The sequence below is a fragment of the Rattus rattus genome, chromosome 12 (assembly GCF_011064425.1).
Source record: "Rattus rattus isolate New Zealand chromosome 12, Rrattus_CSIRO_v1, whole genome shotgun sequence".
Lineage (NCBI taxonomy): Eukaryota > Metazoa > Chordata > Mammalia > Rodentia > Muridae > Rattus > Rattus rattus.
The window spans coordinates 18611031-18637498 of record NC_046165.1 but is presented as its reverse complement, the minus strand read 5'-3'; the positions used below and the strand labels follow the sequence as shown (position 1 = coordinate 18637498).

Genomic DNA, 26468 nt, shown 5'->3' with positions numbered 1-26468 from the left:
AGAAGATATAATTTATCTAGATATTTCAAGTGAGCTTCATTAAGAGAGGAAGTTCTGGTAGAAGAGAAACACAAGGAAGTTATCACTACTCCATTTAGAAAGGGGACAAGTTCGGTTAGTGCCACAATTGCTAAGGATAAACCAGTCAGTTCTGGATTCCAGCCAGTGTGTGACGGGTATGCGCTCCTCTCCTTTCTTACCTGTGATTCCTTGCTGGAGCTTCTCGTTGGCCAACTCAGGTCAAACTCACACTGCACACATATTCAAAAATATGTACTCAGGAAAAATTCCTTGCAAGCTCCAAAACGCAATTCTCGGAAAAGAACCAGGGGCATACATGCGATTAAATTACCAGTCGTGGTGCTGCACGCTTTTAATCCCAATAATTGGCAGGCAGAGGCAGGCAGATTTCTGAGTTGGAGGCTGGCCTAGTTTGCAAAGTGACTAGGACAGTCAGGCCACACAAAAAAATCCTATCCTGAGAAATCAGCAAATAAAAATATACATTAACACATACGATTAAATAGCAAATATCAATGCATTATTCATTCAGAAAATATTCCTATTCACCATCAAATATGTAAATAAGCACAGATAAATGTAGTTTATTCCACACTCAGGGGAGGTAGGTGAAGGAGCAAGGGAGATTAGAAGGGAGTGGAACAGAGGTCTTGATTTTAATGCAGGATTTTAATGACAGCATTAAAATGATATTGAAAATCTTACAAATTTTCATCAATAGCACCTAAAACGAGACAGTACAATAAGCATGTGGGCATGGAAATGGTGAAAAATTCAAAGTGCCATATAGAAAATGAATTTAGACTATTCCACTAACCAAGAAAAACAACCACTATTGACATTTTAAAAATTTAAAACAATTCAAAAATTAAAAATGTAATTTTATCATTTTCCTCTTTTCTGTTTCTTTCCTTTCTCCAGCCTTCGCCATGCTCTTTTCAATTGATGGACTCTGTTTCTTTAATTGTTGTGTATGTATATACATATTCCTTAATATAAAAACATAATCAGCTCAGTCTGTATAATGTTACTTGTGTGTTTATGACTTCAGAGCTGGACATTTGGTATTGAAGAACCATTTGGTGTGCTCTTTCCTCAGGAAGATTCTTTCTCATGCTCTCAGCATTTCTTCACACCCTGTAGTTCTTTTGCTTGGGTTGGGGCCTCCTGATATTTTCCCCTTCCACATTAGCCTGTCTACGGCATAGTCCTTGTTTTGGTCATAAACAGTCATATCGATGATATTTTGTGGGTATAGCTTCCCCGAAATTTCTGGGATAGACAATCTCATAGTTTTGTTTCTCTGACTCCTAATGATGTTTCCATTGCATATTTTCATTCTCCTTTTAATCTCTTATATTCATACCTATACACATTTGAATATATACATTTACATGTGTTGTTTATGAATTTTAAATATAACATTTCCATATTTGAAATATTGTTAGTAAATATATTTTAACGTTATGCAGCATTCTGTGATATAAGTTATATATGTATAATTTATGACACACATACGTGCATATATTTTATATATCTGTTGTGTAGAATTTTTGTCTTTCAGATTCAGTTATTTCCTTCTAGGAAGAAAGAGCTTCAAACTCAGAAAGCTAGTGAAACATAAAGGTTCAGACAGTTGATGAAAATTATAAAACTTTAGAAATTCAAGAAGTTGTAAGATTCACAGTGTTCTTCCTGAAGTTGTATAAGCAGTCACAGATTTGTAGGGGGAGAGGCGAATCTTTGGTGGAACTGCCTGCAGCTTGAGCAGTTAGCTCCAGGGACGCAGCTTCTGCGAGGCATTACCCACACTAGAGTGCACTTTTCTGTGACACAGTTGTCTTTGGGTCACCATGTTACCGCTCACCAAAGAACCTGGAAGTAAAGTAGTAAACTCACTGGTTCACCAAAGCTGACATTCACGAAGCTGTTCCATTGGTCTGTCTTTGACGCACTGGCTGCAACAATCAGATGCTTGTGTATATCATGCAATCACATAACACATATATGTAGGTGATAAATATATATCAACATAGAATTCAGAAGGTATTCATAACACAAACCATGATATAGGATTAAAATCTTTAGGACTATTTCATTGCTTCTTTAGCAAAAATTTCCGTTTTTATTTTCAATCCTTAAATCTGCATTGCCCTGTGATTTCTCACCTTTGGGTGGTGGTAGTTTTGCAGTGTTCCTTCTGTGCTACCTTCTTTCCTCTGCTCTCAGTTTGAACCCCGTTCCTGTATTTCAATGTCATCAGGCTCAGTGCATCCAGTCCTATTGCCCTTCTCTTCTAACAGTGGTCAGGACTCACTGGCACCTTCTCTGGGCCATGGTCAGTCATGGCAGTTCTGTCTCTCACATCTTATCTCACTTTGAGGTTGTCTTTCCAGCTTCTCATTTTCAAATGAGGATTAAAAAAATATATAGAGAGGCACAGTGCCAATAAGTAACATGCTAAATTGAGAAATAATACTTCTACTTCTATTTTGTCTCAACCTTACTAATTTATATCCCCAAATTTTCTTGATTCTTTTTCATATCCTATCACAAGAGACAAGAGACGAATGACCTTGTTAGAGATAACCGAGGTGGACGTTTTCTGAATAGTCCACTCCCTCCCCTAAAAGCATTAATTAATATCGTCCTGTTAATATTGAAATTAGAAGTGACATCTAAATAAAATGGTTGTTTGTAAAACCTTTCATAGCACAGATGAGCTGTCAGATCATAAGGGAAATCAAGGTAGCTATCCCATCACATTCTGGGCCTTGACTTCCAACCTTACATGAATCAGAGCATCTCTGTATGTTTTTCTTTGTCATACATTTATGCACAAGAAGAAATCAAACTAATTTCCAAGGCTTGGATGATGAATCTCCTCCTCACCCATTTTGTAAAGTCTGTGGTAGTAGAAAGCTCGCTTACACTGGCAGGCCAGCTATCCTAAATCTAGGAAGGGATTTGTGTGCACACATTTGTGACTCTTTGGGAGAGATGGCATGTTCTCAGGGCCCAGGGGCTTTGCCTGGTAGCTTGTGCTTTGACCTCTGGTGGAAGAGAGAGCCAATATAACTTTGGGCTTTGTCATGGGCAGCTGGGCCAGAATCATTGAAAACTTGAATCTGTAAACTCCTTGGAAACACATCCTCCAATAAAATTTATAAATACTTTTGAGGAATTACTTATTTCAGATGTATTTATTTTTATCGTATGGGCCTGAGTATTTTGCCTGCATGCATGCGTATGTATCAATGTGTGTCCTCAGAGGCCTGGAAGGGACATCAGATTTTCTAGAAATAGAGTTATAATAGCTATGAGCCATTGTATGGGTGCTGGAACCTTAGTTCGACTATCTACGAGAGCCATAGACACTCCTAACTGATGAACCATCCCTTCAATGCCGGTTCTTTGTATACAGCAATAATTTGAGTTTGCATAAATACTCCTGCTCATATCATTTTTTTGAAATCAACTCATGAGAGTATTTTTTAATGTGGGAAGAAATTGATGTTTTGGATAGTTGAATCATAGCAAGTAATTATTATTTACCTTTAAATTTTTATGCTTCTCTCATTGATAAGTGGATATTAGCCCAAATGCTTGAATTACCCTAGATGCACAGAACACATGAAACTCAAGACGGATGATCAAAATGTGAATGCTTCACTGCTTCTTTAAAAGGGGAGCAAGAATACCCTTGGCAGGGAATAGAGAAGCAAAGATTAAAACAGAGACTGAAGGAACACCCATTCAGAGCCTGCCCCACATGTGGCCCATACATATACAGCAATCCAATTAGACAAGATGGATGAAGCAAAGAAGTGCAGGCCGACAGGAACTGGATGTAGATCTCTCCTGAGAGACACAGCCAGAATACAGCAAATACAGAGGCGAATGCCAGCAGCAAACCCCTGAACTGAGAACAGGACCCCCATTGAAGGAATCAGAGAAAGAACTGGAAGAGCTTGAAGGGGCTCGAGACCCCATATGAACAACAATGCCAAGCAACCAGAGCTTCCAGGGACTAAGCCACTACCCAAAGACTATACATGGACTGATCCTGGAATCTAACCTCATAGGTAGCAATGAATAGCCTAGTAAGAGCACCAGTGGAAGGGGAAGCCCTTGGTCCTGCTAAGACTGAATCCCCAGTGAACGAGATTGTTGGGGGGAGGGCGGCAATTTGGGGATGATGGGGAGCAGAACTCCCATAAAGAAGGGGAGTGGGAGGGTTTAGGGGGATGTTGGCCCAGAAAACGGGAAAGGGAATAACATTCAAAATGTAAATAAATACTCAAGTTAATTAAAAAAAAAAAGAAATACTCAAGTTAATAAAGATGGGAAAAAAAGAAAAAAATTTTATGCTTCTATAGACAAGTTGAAATTGGATGTATGGCATCAAAGTAAATCTTTCCTCCCTTAAACTGATGTCCTCCAATATTTTGTTGCAGTGATGAAAATCTGACTAACATCGCAATATTTGTTCAATCATGTGATTACCTTACTATTACTGGTTAATGAGAACAAGCTAACCTATATGCATCCTCACTAGTAAATGAATATGATAACAATTCTTTAACATTTCTCTTCAGTAAATAAATATAGGCAACTGAAGAAGCTTGTTCATTTGCCCCTTGATATAATTAAATATCTATTATTAGCATCTCGTGAATTGCTTTATGACCTTTTACAACATTGTAGCAATGATGTGCCAACACTAATCTTTGAACTTTGTTCTTCTGACTCTAAATACCTTACATTCCATTGCCTGTTGAAATAAAAATCAGACCCCTAAAAACTTGCCAAGCACCTATTCCATTGCCATCTGAAGTAAACCTGACCCTTCACCAGCTTCGGTTGGATTCCTCATCGCAGTTCCAGATAAATGAGAAGCCAATACATTTTAGCGATCTCCTAACACAATTTTTCAGCTCTCTGGCTCAAAGTGATTTCAGTGACCCTCAAATTTAATTGTCCACGAATCTGTCTGAATTTCCGTGCCTCAATGTAAGTGAGTATGTGGCAGGTAAGCTACTGAGGTGAATAGTGTGAATGGGTTAGAAAAGGCCGGAAATAGAAGCACAGGGGATGTGTTGCTGTTTTAGAGTTAATTGCTGAAGATAAGCAAAGGACCAGGAAACGTATGAGGAGAATTCTAGGTAGGTCGGTGTCTTAGTTAGGGTTAGTTAGGGTTTCAGTGTGATGAAACAGCATGACCAAAGGATGCATTCAGGTCACACTGCCACATCACAGGTCATCACCAAAGGAGGTCAGGGCAAGAACCTGGAATCAGCTGCTTATGCAGAGGCCACAGAAGGGATGCTGCTTACTGGCTCTTTCCCATGACTTGCTCACTCTGCTTTCTTATCCAACCTCAGGACCAAAAGCCCAGGGATGGCACCATGAACAATAAGCTGGGCCCTCCCCCACTGATCATTAATTAAGGAAATGCCTTACGGCCAGATCTTAGGGAACATTTCCTCCAGCCCCTGCTCTTTGATTACTCTAGCTTGTGTTAAGTTGTCATTAAACGAGCCAGTACAGTAGAGTAGCAGGTAGAAAATCTCCCATGATGTCTAAAGGGCAGTGGAGTGAGAACTACATCAGAGGAAGAGCTGGTGATGGGTCCATTCACAGAGTCAAGAAGGGAGAACAGCTTTGATGGACTTCTGAGAGACTCTGTTCAGGCTGCGATGTAAAAAATTAGTCGGTGTAAGGCAGAAGGGACATGATCTGACTTCAGCTGTAAGGTGGCAGTCATGACTGGAGGAAAAGAAGGAGAAGGAGGAGGAAGAGGAGGAGGAGGAAGAGGGGGAGGAAGGGGGGGCTGTTCTCTGCAGTCCTCTAAAATGTGCCTCTCTTTAGCCTTCTGCGCTTTAATAAAAATATCATGTTCATAATTTCACAGAACTCACAGGATATTTGACCACTCACCTAAAATTGCCTGTTGATATTTGAGAATCATTGGATTAACTTTGAAGTCTTTTTTCATATATCTCAGAGCTATCAAACAAGACGGATGCGCTACTCACCAAGCTAAAGATCCCTAAATTTGAAAGTATTTTATCCCTTACCGTTGCTTACAAAGTCACTCAAAGCCGTAATTATCAATTGTGAACATATATCAATATGTAAAATGTTTGCCTGTCACCTATTCTCCCACTATATATTATACATATTACGCATGCATTGCATATATATTTTTGGCTAGTAAATGTGCATTTATACCACAAATGTATGCCAATAGTGATTACAGCAGAACATGAGATTATTACAGGAACCCACAAGTACTTCAAACATCCCATTGTAAGTGATTGCTACTTCATATTTATAGTCCCCAGAATTAGGACACTGCTATATAGAAGAGCTTTCAGAATAACTATTAAAATCTTTTTACTAATTTGCTTATGAAACGCAGTAATGTTTTTTTTAAACCAATTATTCGGTTCTGCACAAGGTGCCTTCCCCAGTTCACCACTGCTCTCCACATTTTCAATCAACCTGCAATCTGTAGGGACACTTTTACCTACTGTATGCACCAAGCCAGACCTGGACAGATGTGACTTTAGTAGTTGGCCTTAGTTTATGATTTATTAGACCAAGATTGAATATCTGAGGGTCAGTAGTAGGTTTTCCCTAATGTTACAATAAAGACCAAATTGGGCTGGCACCAAAGAAGATTATGATTGATCTAAAGAAACAAATTTAATATCTGAGAGGGAAGACAATTGGAGGTGTCATACAGGAGAGGCCTATGTCACTGAAGAGTTTGGAACTTTTAGTATTTCCTGCCTTTAGAAATTTTAGATGCTAACTTATTACAAGATAATTTGATGATTTTTTAAAAAACGTATTCACTTTATATCTCTCTTATCCCCCCCACAGACATCCCCTCCCGTAATCCTTTTTCCATCCCTCTTCCCATTCTCTTCTCAGTAGGTGGGGGCCTCCTGGGTGTCCCCGTACTCTGGCATAGTAAGTCTGTGAGGCTAGCTGCATCTTCTCCCACTGAGGCCAAACAAGACATCTCAGCTAGAAGAACATATCTCACAGACAGGCAACATTTTGGGGTAGCCCTTGTACCAGTTGTTCCTGACCCATATGAAGACCAAGCTACACAGTCCAGGAAGGTCTAGGGCCAGCCTGTGTATGTTTGTTGGTTGGTGGTTCAGCCTTTGAGAGCCCTAAGGGTCCAGGTTAGTTGATTCTGTTGGTCTTCTTGTGGAGTTCCTCTCCCCTTCAGGGCCTTCGATCTTTCCTCATATTCTCCCATAAAAGTCCCCAAGCTCCATCCACTGTTTGGCTGTGTGTGTTTGCATCTGTCTGAGTCAGCTGCTGGATGGAGACTCTCAGAGGACCGCCATGCTAGACTCCCATCTCCAAGCAAAACAAAATATCATTAATAGTGTCAGGGATTAGTGCTTGCCCATGAGATGGGTCTCAAGTTGGAGTTATTGGATAGACCATTCCCTCAGTCTCTGCTCCATTACCAATCCTTGCATTGCTTGCAGATAGGATAAATTTTGGGTGGAAAGTTTGTGGGTGGGTTGGTGTTCCTAATTACTCCACCAGGGTTCCTGCCTGGCTATAGGAGGTGACCTCTTCAGGTTCCATATCCCCAGGGCTATGCTCTTATATTGAATCATTATCTTTTACCTATCTTTGGTTGACATCTGCTATGTGTCTTATTATAAATGCTCACCATTTAAGTTATGATAACTGAAGATAAGTTATTCAGGCATTACTACAGTCAATAATATTGTCTTAATTAGAAATATGGACAAAAGAATTGCATTGAACTTTACAAAAGCCTAGTAGACTGATTTAGCCCATATATGAATGGTATAATAATAATGATAATAATAATAATAATATAGGTAGATCTACAAAGATATCTTGGTTGTTGTAAATGTTTTATTGAAATAATAATTCTAAATACATGCAGAATGTTCAAAGTATTATTTCTGTGTAACAGATGGTTTAAGAGACAAAATTATTAAATTTGGGGAAATAAAAGAGAAAATATGAAAAGTTATCATTATATAGGACACTGAACTACAAATGGGATAAATATAAAATGGAGTTAATGCTACTAATCCTTTTAAAGTTTTTACCAGCTAGTGTACTGAAGTTCTTAGATCTAGTGAACTTCGCTCATGACCGAATGCATTTGTAAACAAAGTGAACTTACAAACAAATAAATGATCGCTCCAAATTAGGAGGTCATCTGGAGTTACTGGCTCTCATAGAGAGCACGCTGTACACACTTTGTTCTGTAGTTACAGGCTTGTAAGCAGTTTCTGTGTAGGTTTTGTCTAGACTTATAAAACCTCTCAATAAAGCCTTGGAGACATTCAATTGCTTTCTGTCTCATGGAAAAGTTCAGAGCAGAGCAATGTTACATGCTCTCCGAGCCACTTCTGGACCTGCGGTCTTTCCAGTCATCTGCACCAAGGGAAGGAGCTGGGGAATGGCTGCTGCTGCTGCTGCTGCTGGTGGTGGTCTAGGAAAAGCATTGTCTAGAAACTCCTGGGCAAGGGCTTCATCAACTAAGACAGGGAGTGATTCAATAGCTCTGGCCTCAGTGAGAGAAAATGCACCTAACCCTCCAGAGAGACTTGAGGCCCCAGGGAGTGGGGAGGCCTGGTGGTGTGTGGGTGGGGGTTGGGGAAGGAGGTGGTGATGGAGGAATGGGATGGGGAGCCATGAGGGGCAGACCAGGAGGAGGATGAAGTCTGGACTGTAAAAAGGAGTAAAGAATAAAAATAATAAATACATTTTTTAAAAAAGAAAGAGCACTATGAAGCACAGATAGAATCTGATATTTATTCATTCATTTTATGATAGCAACTTTATGACAAGAAGTAAATCTTTGATTTCCATAATGTTAAAACTTTGTAATAATGTTTGAAGTGTGCCAGTGAACATATCAGTCAAAATGAAATTTTTCTCATGTATATTTATATGTTTTTTCCATTATATATTCTGCATATATATTCTTGGAGTTAGGATAAAGTTTTTTTGATTAACTTATTTGAAGTTAAAATATAATTATATCATTTCCTCCCTTTTCTTGTATCTCTCCAACCTTTCCCATGCACCTCGCCCCTTGTTCTCTTTCAAATTGATGGACTTTTTTCCTTAATTGTTAATTACATATACGTTTTATTATATTATATATATTTAGAATTTATAATGTATAGAATACAAAATGTGTATCATGTCATTATATAACACCTACATATATTATAACATATATGTATACAAACAATATAATTTATAATTATAATATTGTAAAATACATAAAATATTGTATATAATATAAAACCTAAGTATACAACATGCTTAGTGTGTATAAAGTTACATACTGTGTGTATACAGTTACCTACTGTATGTGTGTGAATTCAGGGCTTACCATGTGCTATTAGATGACCAGTTGAGGATGATCTTCTACAGGGAAGACTATTTCTCCTGTTCTCTTAGTTTCTTAGTTTCCTGTTGTCCCTTGTGCAGGGATGGAGTCCCGTGAGATTTCCTCCTTCCATGTCAGCGCATCTGCTGGAGTCCTTGCCAGCCTTGACGGCCATGTTGTTGAAACTTCCTGTCTGTAGTTTCCCTGACCTTTCCGAGAGACACAATCTTACAGCAGACAATCCCCTGGCTCTGACAATCCTTCTGCCCCTCTTCTGGGACACTCTTGAGATGTACGTGTTGTGTTGCAGGGGTGTCATTTGGGCCCGAGCGTCGCCAAGTTATTTGTCCTTTACATTTTGCTTGGCTTTTGTTTCTTTTTCCTCCTTGGTTAGGTTTCGTCACAGGTATTGTATTTAATTTGAGGCTTTTGTGAATGGATTGTGCCCATGGCCTCTTTCCTTGTGTGTTTGTTGTTGGTGTAAAGCTATTGATTTTTGTATGTTAGTTCTGCATTATGCCAATGTTCTGAAATTGTTGATCATTTTGTAGAATTCTTTTGGTAAATTTTCCCCTTTTCATACAGTTTCTGCTTCCTACTTGCATCCTTTTTTCTTTCTTCTGTTGCTTTCTTACTTCAGCTAGTTCTTCAAACATAGCACTGAAAAGAAGGGATTGTAGAGCCCAGTCTTGTTGCTGATTTCAGCCGAATTCCCTTGAGTTTTTCTCCATTGCTTTGCCCATCGAGGAAGACATTGGCTGTGGGTTTCTCATACGCAACTTTTATTAGGTTGAAGTATGTTCCCTCTAGAGTTTCTCTTTACCACTTTTATCACAAAGGCAAATTGGATTTTCATCAAACATTCTTTACTGGATATATTGAGGTGGTCACAAGATTTTCATTTTAGAAATCTATTCATGTGAATTAGTATATTTATTGACTTGCATAATTCCATGTTAACGTCACCTTGTTCGTGGTGCATACATTTTTGGTGCATATCTTCATTCAGTAAGCAGGTTTTCTTGAGCATTTTGAATATACTTATTAGGATATTAGTCTGTAATTTTCTTTTTTGCTGTGTCTTTACCTCACTTGGATATTAGAATAACACTGGCATCATAGAAAGAGTTTGGCAGTGTTTCTTCAGTATACAGGTTTTGAATAATTTAGTATGTTATGGCTCTAGATCTCCTTTGATATAATTCTGTAAATACATCTGAGCCAGGACCCCCTTTTTTTCTTTTAACTTGGAAGACATTTTACAGTTTCTTTCTCTCCTTGTTTGGTGAGGATCCCTTCAAGTTGTTCTCTTCTTGATTTAAGTTTGGTAGTTCAGAGGAATATAAAAATTTGTTTATTTGTTTTTGGTTTTCCAACTTAATAGAATGCAGGTTTAAAAAAGTATTTCCATATCATGTTCGTTTCTTTGGTGTCTGTTCTAATATTTCCACGTTCATCCCTCAGTCTCTTAAGTTGGGTCATCCCTTTCTTTTGGTTTAGTTGGGACAGTGTTCTGTCTCCCTTATCTTCTCAGAGAACCAGCTCTCATTTACATCTCAGATGCATCGATGCTTTGATTTAGTATTGCTGGTTTCTTTTTTAGTTCCTGCTCTGATTTTCACTGTTTCTTGCTATCTTTTGGACTTGGGTTTGGTTTTGTTCTTGTTTTTCCAACCTTTTTTTAAGTTGTACCATTAAGTCATTTATCTGTGCTCTTTCCGATTTTCTAATATAGGCTTTTGCACTGTACACTGCCCTGCCACAAGTAGGACTGCGTAATATGTGCCCCAGAGGATTGCTTCTGTTGCCTTTGCATTCTCATTTAGTTGTAGGACTTTATATATATTGGTTTCTTCTTTCACCCATTTATCATTGAGTGACGGATTGAAAAGCGACAAGTTTGCGTACTTACTAGAGCTCCGTTGACTGTTGATTAGTTTATTTCAGTACAGGACACAGGTATTTCTGTCACTCTTGAGTTGTGAGGATTTGTTTTGTTTCCCTGCTGTGTCTGTTTAGTGGAGTGTCCGTGGGCTGCTGAGTGTGCTCTGCTGTTGGCTGCACTTCAGCGTAAGAGACTTAAGGAGCTGCTTTCCCCGTCTTTGTTGTTGCTGTAGTGTTGTTTTATCTAAACAGTTTTAGGCTTCACTTATCTTGGAAAGGTTTTCTTTCTCCTCTAAGTAAGGCAGGAAGGATTGCTAGGTACAGCAATCTAGGTTGACAGTCATGATCTCTCCAGATTTTCCTACTTTCAAAGTTTCCATGAGAAATACTCTGTGTGACATGGTTTTGTTTATCTGCGACTTATGGGGTTTTGTATTTTAGTTATTGTTGTTTGCTTGTTTGTTTTATCTTTTATCTTTTAATATCCTCCTTTTGTTCTATATACTTAGTCTTTAACTATCGTATGCTAAAGGGATTTCTTTTCTGGGCTTCTCTCATAGTTCTATGTGCTTCTTATTTCTTCATGGGTTTGTCTTTTCTTTGTTTGGGAACTTTCTTTTCTTATCTAGTTAATGATCTGTTCTATGCCAACGACCTGGAATTCTTCTCCAGCTCTTCCTTTAATTCTAAGATTTAATCTTTCTTGGAGTCTCTCATTTCATCAATGTTCTCCCCTCTCCTCTCTTTTTCTGTTTATGTCTCTGCTCTGCCACCTACCCCCTTGTATTTTCAGTTTTCCGGAGTCCTTTCTTGTTTGGTCTATGTCTAGTCTCTCTGATCTATCTTCAAGTCTGGATATTCCATTTGCTTGATTATTCTACTTATAAGACTTCCCTTGAGTGTCCTACTTGAATTTTTGAGCTTTTCTTTTCTTTTATCGGATATTTTTTATTTACATTTTAAATGTTATTCCCTTTCCTGGATTCCCATCATAAGCCCCCTATCCCGTCTCCCTCCCCCTTCTTCTATAAGGGTTTTCCCCCTCCCCAACCGCCCCCCTTCCTCCCTGCCTTGACATTCCCTATACTGGTGGGTCCAGCCTTGGCAGGACCAAGGCTTCTCCCATTGGTGCTGAACAAAGCCATCCTCTGCTACATATGCAGCTGGAGTCATGGCTCTGTCCATGCATAGTCTTTGGGGAGTGGTTTAGTCCCTGGGAGCTCAGGTTGGTTGGTATTGTTGTTCTTATGGGGTTGCAAGCCCCTTCAGCTCCTTCAATCCTTTCTCTAATTCCTCCAACTGGGACCCCATTCTCAGTTCAATGGTTAGCTGTGAGCATCTGCCTCTGTATTTATCAGACTCTGGCAGAACCTCTCAGGAGACAGCTATATCAGGCTCCTGTCAGCATAAGCTTTTCAATTTCACCATTCTTTCAGCTTGAATTCTTTCAATTTTTTTTCTCCTTATTAGCTTCTGATTTTAAATTCTGTTTTTTTTTTTATTGTTTCTATCAATCTTACATTTGTGTTTCCATGGACATCAGTTAGGCGTTTCTTCTCCATATGCTCTTCCTCATGAATTTTATTAAGTTCTTTCTTTGTGAGTTTTTTAAACTTCTTGAATTCTTTGATGAAGTTTATGTTTGTTCTTTTTCCTGGAGACTTCTAAGTAATTCTTATTTGAGGACACTTCTATAGAACTTATAGTTTTGTGTATGTGTGTGTCCTTGTCATATTATTTGTATATTTGTGATAATATTTGTGCATATAGATTTTTGTTAGTTTTATCTAATATGGACAGAGTAGGCTAGAATAGAGTAAGACTGAAAATAGGATATGTGGACCAGATTGAGCGTGAAGGTTGGATATGGCTTAGGTGGAATGAAATATGGTGGATTTGAGTACCTAGAGAGGCATACAGCATGCACATTTTGATTAAAGCCTAAAGTTTTGAGGTAGGGCTAGAGGATTTGGGAAAGTGAATGGAAGGGAGGTTCAGATGGACTTAATGGGCTAGACTCAGACATAGATATATAAGACCTGGGTTGGTAAAGAAGCTAGATGTGGTGTGTGATGGATTGTTGGCAGATAGTGGTATCCTCACAGGAGACTGGAGAGTAAGGGTAACATTGCCCGTGATTGCCAAACTAGGCTGGTGAACTTTATGTGGGACCTGGTATCTTGGAATTGAGGGTCATATATGGAGGGGAGGGTCAGGTTGTCTCACCTGGCTAGACCATGGCATAAGGTATTTGGGATCTGGCTGGGTGGGGAGGTTGGATCAGGATAAAACTTTCGAAGGTGAAATACTTTAAATAATAGTAAGCTACTGATGAAAGCCGAGTATGCTGGTATGCATCTGCTGAGTATGCTGGTATACATCTGCCGAGTATGCTGGTATGCATCTGCCGAGTATGCTGGTATACATCTGCCGAGTATGCTGGTATGCATCTGCCGAGTATGCTGGTATGCATCTGCCGAGTATGCTGGTATACATCTGCCGAGTATGCTGGTATGCATCTGCCAAGTATGCTGGTATACATCTGCCGAGTATGCTGGTATACATCTGTAAATGGCATTTGTAGGTGGAGGTAATGCATTGGAAGTTCAATGTTAGATGGTTACATGACATCCTGTATTAACAGCAAGAGAGTAAACAAAGAAACATTCAAATAAGTAGTCATAAAGCAAGCAAAACCAAACAAAAACAGACAACAAAAAATGATTTCTGTAACTTACAGGGCTTTTCTTACTACTGTGCTTTGAACCTTTATTTTTCTGGAGGAGTCACAGGATTGTAAAAGGCTTGGCTACAATGACACACTGATTTCAGATACTCTGGCATATGTAGGTCATGATTTCCGACATCCATCTTCTCTTCCTCCTTGATTGCTAACCTCTTAATATTTGGAGTGTGTGCAGCATAGAGTTTTTGATATTCCTAAAATTGGAATACAAGAATCATTGTTAAAGAAGAGTAGCTATGCAAACTAGGAAGCTGCAAAAATCTAAAAAAACATTTTTACATTAGGATATATCCTCCCATAGGACCAAGAAATAAAACATGAAAATGTAAAGTATGCCTATTCACGTAGGGTTAGGCAAGTCCTTAACACTACAGTGTTCGCTTTGAAACTCGATGCTCTGATTTTAATCTCTAGACTGTGAACAAAAGATCTCAAGTTGTTTCACTGATTATCACATAAAATGTAAAACCATAAAAAAAATTACTGAGCGTGGTTGCTCATGCCTTAAACCCTAGCACTCGGGGGGCAGAGGCAGGAAGACCATGAGAGCCACATGAATATGGGGTCAGCGTGACCCCATTTCAAAAACCAACAAACAGCGAGAAAAACAAAAGTAAAGGACAAAGAGCATGCCATGGAATGAGATGAACTGGAATTGTGTCCAAATTCTGTCTCCAGGCAAGAATGGAAAGAAATAGAAGGAAGGATTCACTATCTTCATTCTGATCGATTTTTCCAGCAAGTGCCGGAGGACAGGTGAGAAGAATGAACTGTGGTAATCTTCACACCAAAGCAGCTCAGACGGATTAAATTGTTGCAATCACAGTGAAGTGCAGGCCAATTATTATTTGTCTGAGAAGCTGTCCAGAGTTCAATCCTTTTTGCTCATTTGCCCTGGAGGGTGTAAGTAAATTGCCAGGGAATCCCCTAGTCGTATCTGCTGTACTTTATGTAAATGACTTCCCCTTTACACTCCAAACCCTATGGGGAAATGTGTATGTATATGTTATTCAACCAAAATTCACTATATAATTTTTTAAAAATTATGTTATTTGATGGGGATTCTTTATTATTATTTTATGTGTATGGATGTTTTGCTTACACATATGTGTACCACATATATGCCTGGTACCCATGGGGTTCAGAAAAAGGCATTGGATCCCCTAGAACAGGAGTTAGAGTTGGTTAAAAGTTGCCACGTATGTCCTGGGAATTGAACCCAGGTGCCGTGGAGGAACAAGGCAGTGCTCTTAGCCTAGACCCACACTATATGATTTTAAAAGTATTTATGAGTTGCTAATATGTAAGATACTATATTTGGCATAATGTAAAACTCAAGAAAATATATCATGTAGGACGATATAAACAGTAGAAGATGAACTATACATTTAAACGAAAGATATTTGACTGGTATAGAGATAAGAAGTTTAAGCAAGTTAACTTTACAATGTTAGAGCTTCATTACAGTGTCCACATTGACCTCAAATTTTCTGGTCCTGAACCCATGATCTTTCTGCCTCTTCCTCTGTAATGGTGGGAAGGCAGGTTTGTGCCTCAATCCCTGTCAAGAGCAGCTTTTTTTTTAGCCACTGCATTGATGTGACTGCGATAGTTCTGTTTGTCATGGATTGCTACCATTGGATGAGGGTCACGAAGTTGATGGGCAGATTTAATGCATATATAATTATTTTAAAATAATATTTTAATTACTTCTTTGAGAATTTCATACAAGACACTTTGACCGTATTTACCCCTTTACCAACTCCATGTTGTTTCATTTTTAAACCTATTGAGTCATTTAGGTTATGCAAATATTCCTGTAGGTTGTGCCTTTCTCGGAGCCCAGTCAACCTCCAAGAAACTTACACCCTTAAAGAAAACTCACAGCTTATATAATGCTTATAGATTTTTAGCTACAAGCGGGACATTGTGTTTACCTACACCAAACCATGCTTAAGTCTTGTCTGTCTTGGGCTTCTGTGACATGTATGCCATCACAATTGCTGTGAGCTTATATGTGTCACTGCCTTGTAAGGTCTGGAAAACACTGTTTCCTTGTAGGCGTCTGCCACCTCTGCCTCTTATAATCTTTCCACATCTTCTTTAGTCAAGAGCCCTGAGTCTTGAGGAGAAGGGTATATGCATGTCATGTTTAGGGCTGAGCATAGACAAACACTTATTTTCTCCATGTTGACCTTTCTGGGGTCCTGTTAATTACAGTTTACAACGTGGAGAAGACTCTCTGATAAAATAAGATGCTCTGATGATGTAAGATGTACTGATCAGTGTGGATAGTAAAGATACTTTAATATATGCCCATTTAGTAGAATAATAGTAGTGGATTTTCCGGGTCAGTAGGAGGCATAAGTTCTCTCATGTTACATGCTTTAGATCTGATCAGAAATTGGGTGGTTACGCCAATGACATTTATGCCACTGTTATGTTTTTATCCATCTGTTCCTGAGCTTTTTTATTTTATTTTTTAATTGTAATTTTTGTTATTGAAGACTTTTTTCCCAATCTGTAGGTTGACCATTTGTTTTATTGACTATGTACTTTGCCTTACAGAAGCTTTCCAGTTTCATGAGGTCCCATTTATCAATTCCTGATCTTAGAGCATGAGCCATTGGAGTTCTGTTTAGGAAATTTTCCCCTGTGCCAATGAGTTCAAGGCTTTTTCCCACTTTCTCTTCTATTCGATTGAGTATATCTGGTTTTATATTTGGTCCTTGATCCACTTGGACTTTATCACTGTAGAAGCTCTAATTCCTCATTTCAATGCTTCAAAGATATTTATTTTAAATGGCAAATAACAGAGATATCTTATTACAATTACTATTATATATAAATATAAAATATAATTGAATAACATTACAAAACCATGGCATCAAACTCATTCACATTATTATTACATGGTCTATGAACTAATTTGAAGATGAAAACGTTTCTTTTTAAAATATATGGCTGGCTTAGTTCTACACCCCATTTTTTGATTGGGTTGTTTGTTTTATTTGTTGTTTTTGTTGTTTTTTTTTGTTTTTTTTTTTGTTTTTTGTTTTTTTTTTGTGGTTAGCTTCATGTGATCTTTATATTATTAGCTCTCTATCAGATGTGGGGTTAGTGAAGATTCTTTTCCCAATCTGTAGGATGCTGATTTGTCTTATTGACTACAACCTTTGCCTTACAGAAGGTTTCCAGTTTCGTGTGGTCCCATTTATCAATTCCTGATCTTAGAGCACGAGCCATTGGAGTTCTGTTTAGGAAATTTCCCCCTGTGCCAATGAGTTCAAGACTCTTTCCTACTTTATCTACTATTAGAATCAGTGTATTTGGTTTTATGTTGAGGTCCTTGATCCACTTGGACTTGAGCTTTGTGCATAGTGACAAATACTGGTCTATTTTCATTTTTCTACATACAGATAGCTGGTTAGACCAGCACCATTTATTGAAGATGCTTTCTTTTATCCATTGTATATTTTTGGCTTTGTTGTCAAAGGTCAAGTGTGTGTAAGTGTGTGGTTTTATTTCTGGGTCTTCAATTCTATTCCACTGATCAACCTTGTTGCGCCCAACCTCGACCAGCAAGGAAGACACGACCAGCGAAGATCTTCTTCAAGCAATTTTACTCAGGAACCTTGATACAATCTTCTGACCCGGAGAAACCCCCACACCACACTTAAATAGCTAGCTCTGGCCAATCCCAGCAAGCCACGTGGGTCATGCAGATAGGCTGTCACTATGCAGAAGCTAGCAGGCCAGGCAGGCATAGCCAAATAAGGACTTGTTTACTACAAGGAGCGCTCACCGTTGGGAGGGTGGAAGGCGGAAACCAGCGCCATCTTTGAGGCGTGGCACATTGCAGCTTCCTACACAACCTGACTGTCTCTGTACCAATACCACACAGTTTTTATCACTATTGCTGTGTAAAAGAGCTTGAGGTCAGAGATGGTGATTCCCCATGATGTTATTTTATTGTTAAGAATTGCTTTTGCTATTATTCTGTTCTCTCTCTCTCTCTCTCTCTCTTTTTTTTTTTTGCCTTTCTGGATGAATTTGAGAATTGTTCTTTCCGTTTTTGTGAAGAATTGTGCTGGGATTTTGATGGGGATTGCATTGAATCTGTAGCTTGCCTTTGGGTGGATGGCCATTTTTTCAATGTTAAATCTGTCAATCCATAGCGTGGGAGACTTCTCTATTTTCTGAGATCTTCTTCCACTTCTTTCTCGAGACAATTGAAGTTATTGTCGTACAGATTTTTTACTTGTTTGATTAGAGTTACCCCAAGATATCTTAAATTATTTGTGGCTGTTGTGAAGGGAGTTGTTTCCCTAATTTCTTTCTTAGCCCGTTTATCATTTGTATAAAGGAAGGCTATTGATTTATTTGAGTTAACTTTATGTCCAGCCACTTTGCTGAAGTTGTTTATCAGCTGGAGTAATTCTCTGGTAGAATTTTTGGGGTTGCTTATGTATACTATCATATCACCTGCAAATAATGATAACTTTATTTTTTCCATTGTCAATTTGTATCCCCTTGATGTCTTTTTGTTGTGTTATTGTTCTAGCTAGCACTTTGTGTACTATACTGAATAGATATGGGGAGAGTGGGCATCCTTGTCTTGTCCCTGATTTTAGTGGGATTGCTTCAAGTATCTCTCCATTTAATTTGATATTGGCTGTTGGCTTGCAGTAAATTGCTTTTATAATGTTTAAAATAAACATAATTGAATTCCTGATCTCTCCAGTACTTTCAACATGAAGGGGTGTTGTATTTTGTCAAATGCTTTTTCTGCATCTAAGGGGATGACCATGTGATTTTTTTTCCTTGAGTTTGTTTATATAGTGGATTATATTAATGGATTTTCGTACATTGAACTAACCTTGCATCCCTGGGATGAAGCCTAAAGATTGGGAAAAAAATCTTCACTAACCCCACATCCTATAGAGGGTTAATTTCTAAATATAAAGAACTCAATAAGCTAACCACCAAAAAAAAACCAAACAACCCAATCAAAAAATTGGGTATAGTATTAAATCAAGAATTCAAAACAGAGGAATCTCAAATGGCTGAGAAGCACCTAAGGAAATGTTCAAAGTCCTCAGTGATCAGAGAAATGCAAATCAAAAGGATCCTAAGATTCCACCTTACACCAGTCAGAATGGCTAAGATCAAAAACTCAGGTGACAACACATGTTGGCAAGCATATGGAAGAAGAGGAACACTCCTCCATTGTTGGTGGTATTGCAAACTGGTACAACCACTCTGGAAATCAATTTGGAGGTTTCTCAGAAAAATTGGAAATAGATCTACCTGAAGACACAGCTATACTACTCTTGGGACTATACCCGAATAATGCCCCACCATGCCACTGGGGCACATGTTCCACTATGTTCATAGTGGCCTTATTTGTGATAGCCAGAAGCTGGAAACAACCAAGATGTCCCATGACAGAAGAATGGATACAGAAAATGTGGTTCATTTACACAATGGAAAACTACTCAGTTATTAAGAACGAGGACATCCTAAATTTTGCAGGCAAATGGATGGAACTATGAAATACCGTCCTGAGTGAGGTTAGTCAGACCCAAATGGACATGTACAATATGTACTCACTAATAAGTGAATATTAGCAAAAAAGAAATACAGACTATCCAAGGTACAGTTTGCAGAACTCAAAGGGATCAACAAGCTGAAGGTCCCAAGTGAACACTCCTCAGTCCCACTTGAGAGGGAGAAGAAAGCAACCACAGGAGGGGAAGGGAGAGAACTGGGAGGAAGGGGAAAAGGTGTGTGTGTGGGGCATGATCTAGTATTGGGTGGGGGGACTGAAGCCCTGAGGGCCAGCAGAAAGAATGGAATCAGGCAACCTCGGGAGTTAGGAGGTTGGGAGGACCCTCCAGAATGTATCTGGGTGGTGAGAGACTCTCAAGATTCAAAAGGAGGGACCCTAGATGAATTGTCCTACAGTGGGGAGAGAGAACTTATTGAATCCACCTCCAGCAGAAAGACAGGGCATCAAGTGAGGGATGGGGTTGCTATCTCACAGCCAAAACTTTGTTCCTGTCTGAAAGAACTGCAGGGACAAAAATGGAGAAGAGTCTGAGGAAAAGGAGGTCCAGTGACAGGCCCAAAGTGGGATCCAGCTCAAGGGGAGGCCCCAAGACCTGACACCATTACTGAAGCTATGGAGCGCTCACATATCATGACTGCAACAAGCAGTTGAGTCAAATGCAGATGTTCACACACAACCAATGGACAGAAGCTGCTCACTCTTGTGGTTGAATGAGGAAAAAGCTAAAAGACACTGAGGAGGAGGGTGGCAACCTTGTAGGAGGACCATCAGTCTCAATTAACCTGGACCCCCGAGATCTCTCAGACACTGGACCACCAACCAGACAGCATACGCCAGCTGAGATGAGGCCTCCAACACATATACAGCAGAGGACTCTGAGGTCTGGGTTCAGTCAGAGAAGATGCACCTAATCCTCAAGAGACTGGAGGCCCCAGGTAGTTTAGAGGTCTGGTTAGGTGGATGGGGTGGGGACATCCTTGTGGAGACAGGGCCTGTGGAGAGGAGGTATGGGATGTGGAATAATCAGAGGGTGGCCTGGGCGGGGGATAAGATCTGAAGTGTAAAAAAAAAGAAAAAAATACAACAACAACAACAACAACAACAACAACAACAACAATAATGGATGAAGGTAACACTCTGGACCCAAGAGTGTCACCATGGAGTTTGAAAGGATGAAAAAGAAAAAGAATTTTCATTATTGCTTGTATCTTGATTGTTGTTATGGTCTGAGTTGTTAATCATCCAGTCTAAATTTCATGGTAGGCTAAGGCTAGGGATATAAAATGAGATTTTCTGTATCTTAGAGAAATGTAGAGGTGGTGGCTTCAGTTGTGCTCAGGGATGCCTCCTCTTACTATATTTGCTAGGATGAAAATAGCTCTGGTTTTTTCTCAGATTCGGTCCACTTTATCTAAATATCCATTCTAGTTTTATTTCTGTCACTGTGATAAAATATCTTGACCATACGCGATTTAGGAGAAAGGGTTTCTTTTAGCCTACAGTTCAGCATATAGAATCCATCACTGTGTGACAGTGTCATGGATGAGCCTGATGTAGGTCACATCTTATCCAGAGTCAAAAGTGGACAAACATAGATACTGTCATGCTTACATGCGCACTTAGCGGCTTGTGCTAGATTATCTACTCTTTCATTATACATAATTATTTTTAGTTATGAGTATATGTGTGCTTATACATGCGGGATTGTGTACGGAGTCCAAAGAAACCAGAATAGGGCAGTTAGTGCCTGGGACTGAAGTTACCAGTGATGATCTGATGTGGGTGCTGGGAACCAAACTTGGGTCCACTGTCAGACCTGCCTTCCTACACATCTTTTAAAAAAAGGATAACACTTTATTAAACATTTCAAAAGTGTGTGTGTGTGTGTGTGTGTGTGTGTGTGTGTGTGTGTGTGTATGTGCATGCATGTGTGGACAAGTTCCCATGGAATTCAGATGAAACAGATCCTCCTGGAATTTGAGTTACACGTTGTCAGAAACCATGGTTTTGCATAGGTACTTTTGACAGTAGCAAGCCATGTGAATAAAATGGCTCTATGAAGTTAAAAAGTCTACAACTTGTTCAGTCTAATATACAGATTAATAATTTAATGCCCATTTCATGTCAGGGCTGTGGTAATGTAAAGGTATATGTAAGCAAAACTGTAATCATGAGACTTCTATGTATATTCAAGAGTCTCAGAATACATCTTAGAAGATGCATCATAAAAAAATTTATACTATCCATTTCATAACAGAAGTACTGACCCATAGGTTAGAGGAGAATCCCTCCCTAATTTATCTCTGTAAAGGAAAAATTGGAGCTCCCAATGATCATTTACTGTTTTTTTCAAAGAAGCAAAACTAAAGAAGCTGTGAATATACACTGATTCAAGTCAGCAAAAGGAAACAATGAAATTCCAATACAATAACTTCATAGAAGGAAACTACGTTAACCTGAACACACAGGGCCAGGATGCTGAAAGACTTGAATATTAACTAATATATCAGAACCCTTTGTTGCATCCTCTGTATCCCATCTCTGGTAAGATTGGAATCACTATTATTCTGGCCCATCTCAAACTCTGCCCGCTGACACTTTATAAAGTACTCTCCCTGTTATACTGAAATTGGGTTTATGTTATAGAAACATTTAAACATTTCTTTATAATTAAAATAAATTCAAAGTGTTATCACAAATAAAATGAAAAATGAGCTAAAACATTTCTTTTAGTATAGATGCATCATTTTATAAGTTATTTTGCAAATATTCTCTGCCTTTTATGATCAATGAAGTGTTTGAATAATGAATTTTATTTTATGATTATGCCTTTAATATTTTAGACAAAATATAATGTTAACAATATAATAGGATATTGAATAAATATTCTATGTCTCTATTTCCTCAAATAGAAAGCAACAGTGACACTCACATCCTGGTGGCAACCAGCAACTGTCTAAGTGGACTTCAGATCTGATTGACAGAAGAGAAATCAGTCAGGCCTGGTACAGAAAACTAGCCAACTACCAAGGCCTAGTGGGGTCATGGGTCTTAGAAGAGACCTCCTGCCGCCACTTTACAGGACCTGCATGAATTATTGCTAAAGTATCAAACTTAGACTTGCAGCCATAGCTAAGTGTAGCTCTCATCGCTTATCAAAGAAACTTCTCTTTGCAGTAGAAGCAAATCGTTACAGAAACCCACAACTGCACAGTCAACTGATAGTGAGGGGCCCAACTCCAACTGCTATTTATAGCATACCTTTTCACTGAAGACTCAGGGGATGTTTCAGACGGATGAGGCAGGAAGATCGTAAGAGCCAAAGGAATAGGAAGTCTGCTGTGACATTGTGTCTCACAGAAATCACAGAGAAACTTCAGCCATGATACCTCAACAATATGACCACCTAAGACCTCCACACCAGCAATAGACTTTCCACGGAATGGGGAAAGTCTCCTGTGGCCCTACCCCTAAACAACAAACTGGTAGAAAACTAATAATAAAACAGTGTTTAAAAAATTTCTACAGAGGGAAGCGAAGCCGGAGCTGCGGGCGCCTTCTCGGCCCGCAGTGTCTCAGATTCATTCTTTGGAACTGAGAACTTAATCTTCCAAAATGTCAAAAAGACCATCTTATGCCCCACCTCCCACCCCAGCTCCTGCAACACAAATACCCAGCACACCAGGGTTTGTGGGATACAATCCATACAGTCATCTCGCCTACAACAACTACTGGTTTGGAGGGAACCCGGGCACCAACAGCCAGGTCATCCTCTGACGTTACAATCACAAAGCCTCCAAAGCCACCAAATAAGCCACTCATGCCCTACATGAGGCACAGCAGAAAGGTCTGGGACCAAGTAAAGGCTTCCAACCCTGACCTAAAGTTGTGGAAGATTGGCAAGATTATTGGTGGCAGGTGGCGAGATCTCACTGATGAAGAGAAACAAGAATATTTAAGAGTACGAAGCAGAAAAGATAGAGTACAATGAATCTATGAAGGCCTATCACAATTCCCCTGCACACCTTGCGTATATTAATGCAAAAAGTCATGCGGAAGCTGCATTAGAGGAAGAAAGTCGACAGAGACAGTCGCGCATGAGAAAGTCGACAGAGACAGTCGCGCATGGAGAAAGGAGAACCTTACATGAGCATCCAGCCTGCTGAGGACCCAGACGATTATGATGATGGCTTTTCAATGAAACCTACAGCCACTGCCCGTTTCCAGAGAAACCACCGCCTCATCAGTGAGATCCTCAGTGAGAGTGTGGTACCTGATGTGCGGTCGGTTGGCACAACAGCTAGAATGCAGGTCCTCAAGGGACAGGTCCAGTTTTTAATGGTTCATCAGTGGAAACTAGAAGTCGAGCTTCTTCAGATAGGGGAACGACACCAGGAAAAGAAGAGGAAAATCCTGGAAAGCACAGACTCCTTTAACAATGAACTTAGAAGTTTGCGTGGTCTGAAGGTGGAAGTAGGCATGGAGAAGATTGCAGCCCAGATAGCACAGGTGGAGGAACGGGCCCGCAAAAGGCAGGAGGAGAGGGAGAAGGAGGCAGCCGAGCAAGCTGAGCGTAGTCAAGGCAGCATCGCCCCCGAGGAAGAGCAAGTGGCGAACAAAGCCGAGGAGAAAAAGGATGAGGAGAACATCCCGGTGTAGACAAAGGAGACACACTTTGAAGACACTGCGGAGAACCAGCAGAATGGTGAAGAAGGCACGTCTACTCCTGAGGACAAGGAGAGTGGGCAGGAGGGGGTTGACAGCATGGAGGTGGAAGGGACCAGTGACAGTAACTCCGGCTCAGAGAGCAACAGCGCAACGGTGGAGGAGCCGCCCACGGACCCTGTGCCAGAAGACGAGAAGGAGTAAATGTTGCCTTGTTTTATGTGACCTAAAACTTTTTAAATGAAAAAATGCGTTTTTTTTGGTTTTTAAAAAAATTTTCTAGGACTAACTTTTTTTAATTTAAAAATATTATTTCAACTACCTTGGTTTATAATTTTAATTTGTTCACATGGCACTAAATCCTTCTGTCAATAGTTCTCCCATAGTTTTCTATCCCAGTTTCTTTCGTTACCTTGCCTTGCTATTATAGTCTGTTTATCTGATCACTTTTCTAAACAGAATGAGTTTTATTTTTTTGCTTGTGTTTCTTTGTTTGATGGTTCATATCGCTCTGTCCCACTAAGGTCAGTACTTGCCTGCCCCTGAAGTGACTTCCTCATCAATTTCACCCAATCCAATCGTTATTCAAGTCTCTAATTTAGAGTCTGTTGAGTCTTATCTCCTGTTGTAATTACTTATTTATCTTAATTTCTTTACCAGGTTCTTTCGAGAAAAAACATGTTTATATTTTTCATTGTGTCAGTCAGAATATTTTTGGCAAAGAAAGTGGATAATTGCCTCTCCGATGAAAGAATTAGTTAAGGTAATATGTAACTGGAAAGAAACTGTTTCATGTTTTTTAGTGATGTTCTTTTGTTTTGGGTCTCATGGGCAATGTCAGGGCTGTTACAAGGTGACTTGCTCAGAACAGAATCTCTAAGTGTTACTCTGGAGAGGTCTGGAATTGTAACACACCAAAAGTACTTTTAAGATCCTGTAAGGTGTTTTCAAAGTATCAAAGATCCTAGACAGAAAAAACAATGTTAGCGATATTAATATGGAAAACTCAGGCAGAAATATTCTGACTGACACAATGAAAAATATAAACATGATTTTTGTCCAAATAGGATGTTTGCCCATGTGTATGCACAATGTTAGATGTTTTATTGAATTATTATACCGCCTTTCCAAACAATGGAACACATTTGTATTACAGAATATTAAGATAATTTGTCAGCAACAAATGAAGTTACAGTGGTAAAGATTATAAATGAAGGCACCCATGGGCCATTCAACTCAGCTGGTGCTATACCTGAGCATTGGACTCAATCTCCAAGCTTGTCATTTATTTCTTTCCCACAAAAGTATGGGACAAAGGTGGTGAGATGTCAAAGATCACATTCTGCCTGAATGGTTCATAAGGCCTGACACAAATGCATAAAACTTTCTGGGTGACATCAAAAAGTCAGTAGAATGAGGACCAATTTTAGTGACCCAGGTCAAAGGCCTCTCTGTTTGTGGTGTTTTACAAATGCTTGACAGACTAAACACACACCTCCTAGGGGTAACTAATAGACCAAGGATCTAAAAGCAGTCTTGAGCTCTAAACTTCTTTCAGATTTCTCCTTATGGAAATATGTAGGTCATGTGACATTAGTTTCATGGTTACAATGTTTCTCCTACTATTGAATAGTTGAGTATCCATTTAGTCTATTAGCGTGTCATCTGAGGTGAAGCCTAGATAGACGAGAACTGGAGATGGAAAAAGCAATAATGACATCTAGACCCTCTCCCCTAGATTAAAGCAATGCATTTTATGGGACGCCCCTCATGGGGATATAAATTACATCATTAGTATTCAACACTATTTAATTCCATAACTAGAAAATTCACATTTTTATGATGATATAGTCAAATCGGTAAAGTAGGTAGTGTTTGCACATTACTTCTCTCATTGTTGTAACAAAATGCATGACAGAAGAAAGAATTCGTTTAGGAAGAAGAATTTGTTTGGGGTCCTGTCCAAGAGTGTTCACTTTGTTACAGTAGTGAGGTGTGGCAGGGTTCACAGCATCATAGCAGGGTGGCATGGGGGGTTCATGATATTGCAATAGTGAGGGCATAGCAGAGTTTGTAGGAAGAGTTCATGTCATTACAGATGATTGGATAGGAAGCAGAGAGCAGAGACGATATCCCTCCTACATTTTCTTCCTCTTATTCAG

General features: G+C 39.3%; 1 pseudogene; it reads left to right on the top strand.

The window, feature by feature from the left end:
* Nucleotides 1–23182: 23182 nt before the first annotated feature.
* LOC116913466 lies at nt 23183–24534 on the top strand (annotated as a pseudogene).
* The last annotated feature ends 1934 nt before the right edge of the window (nt 24535–26468 follow it).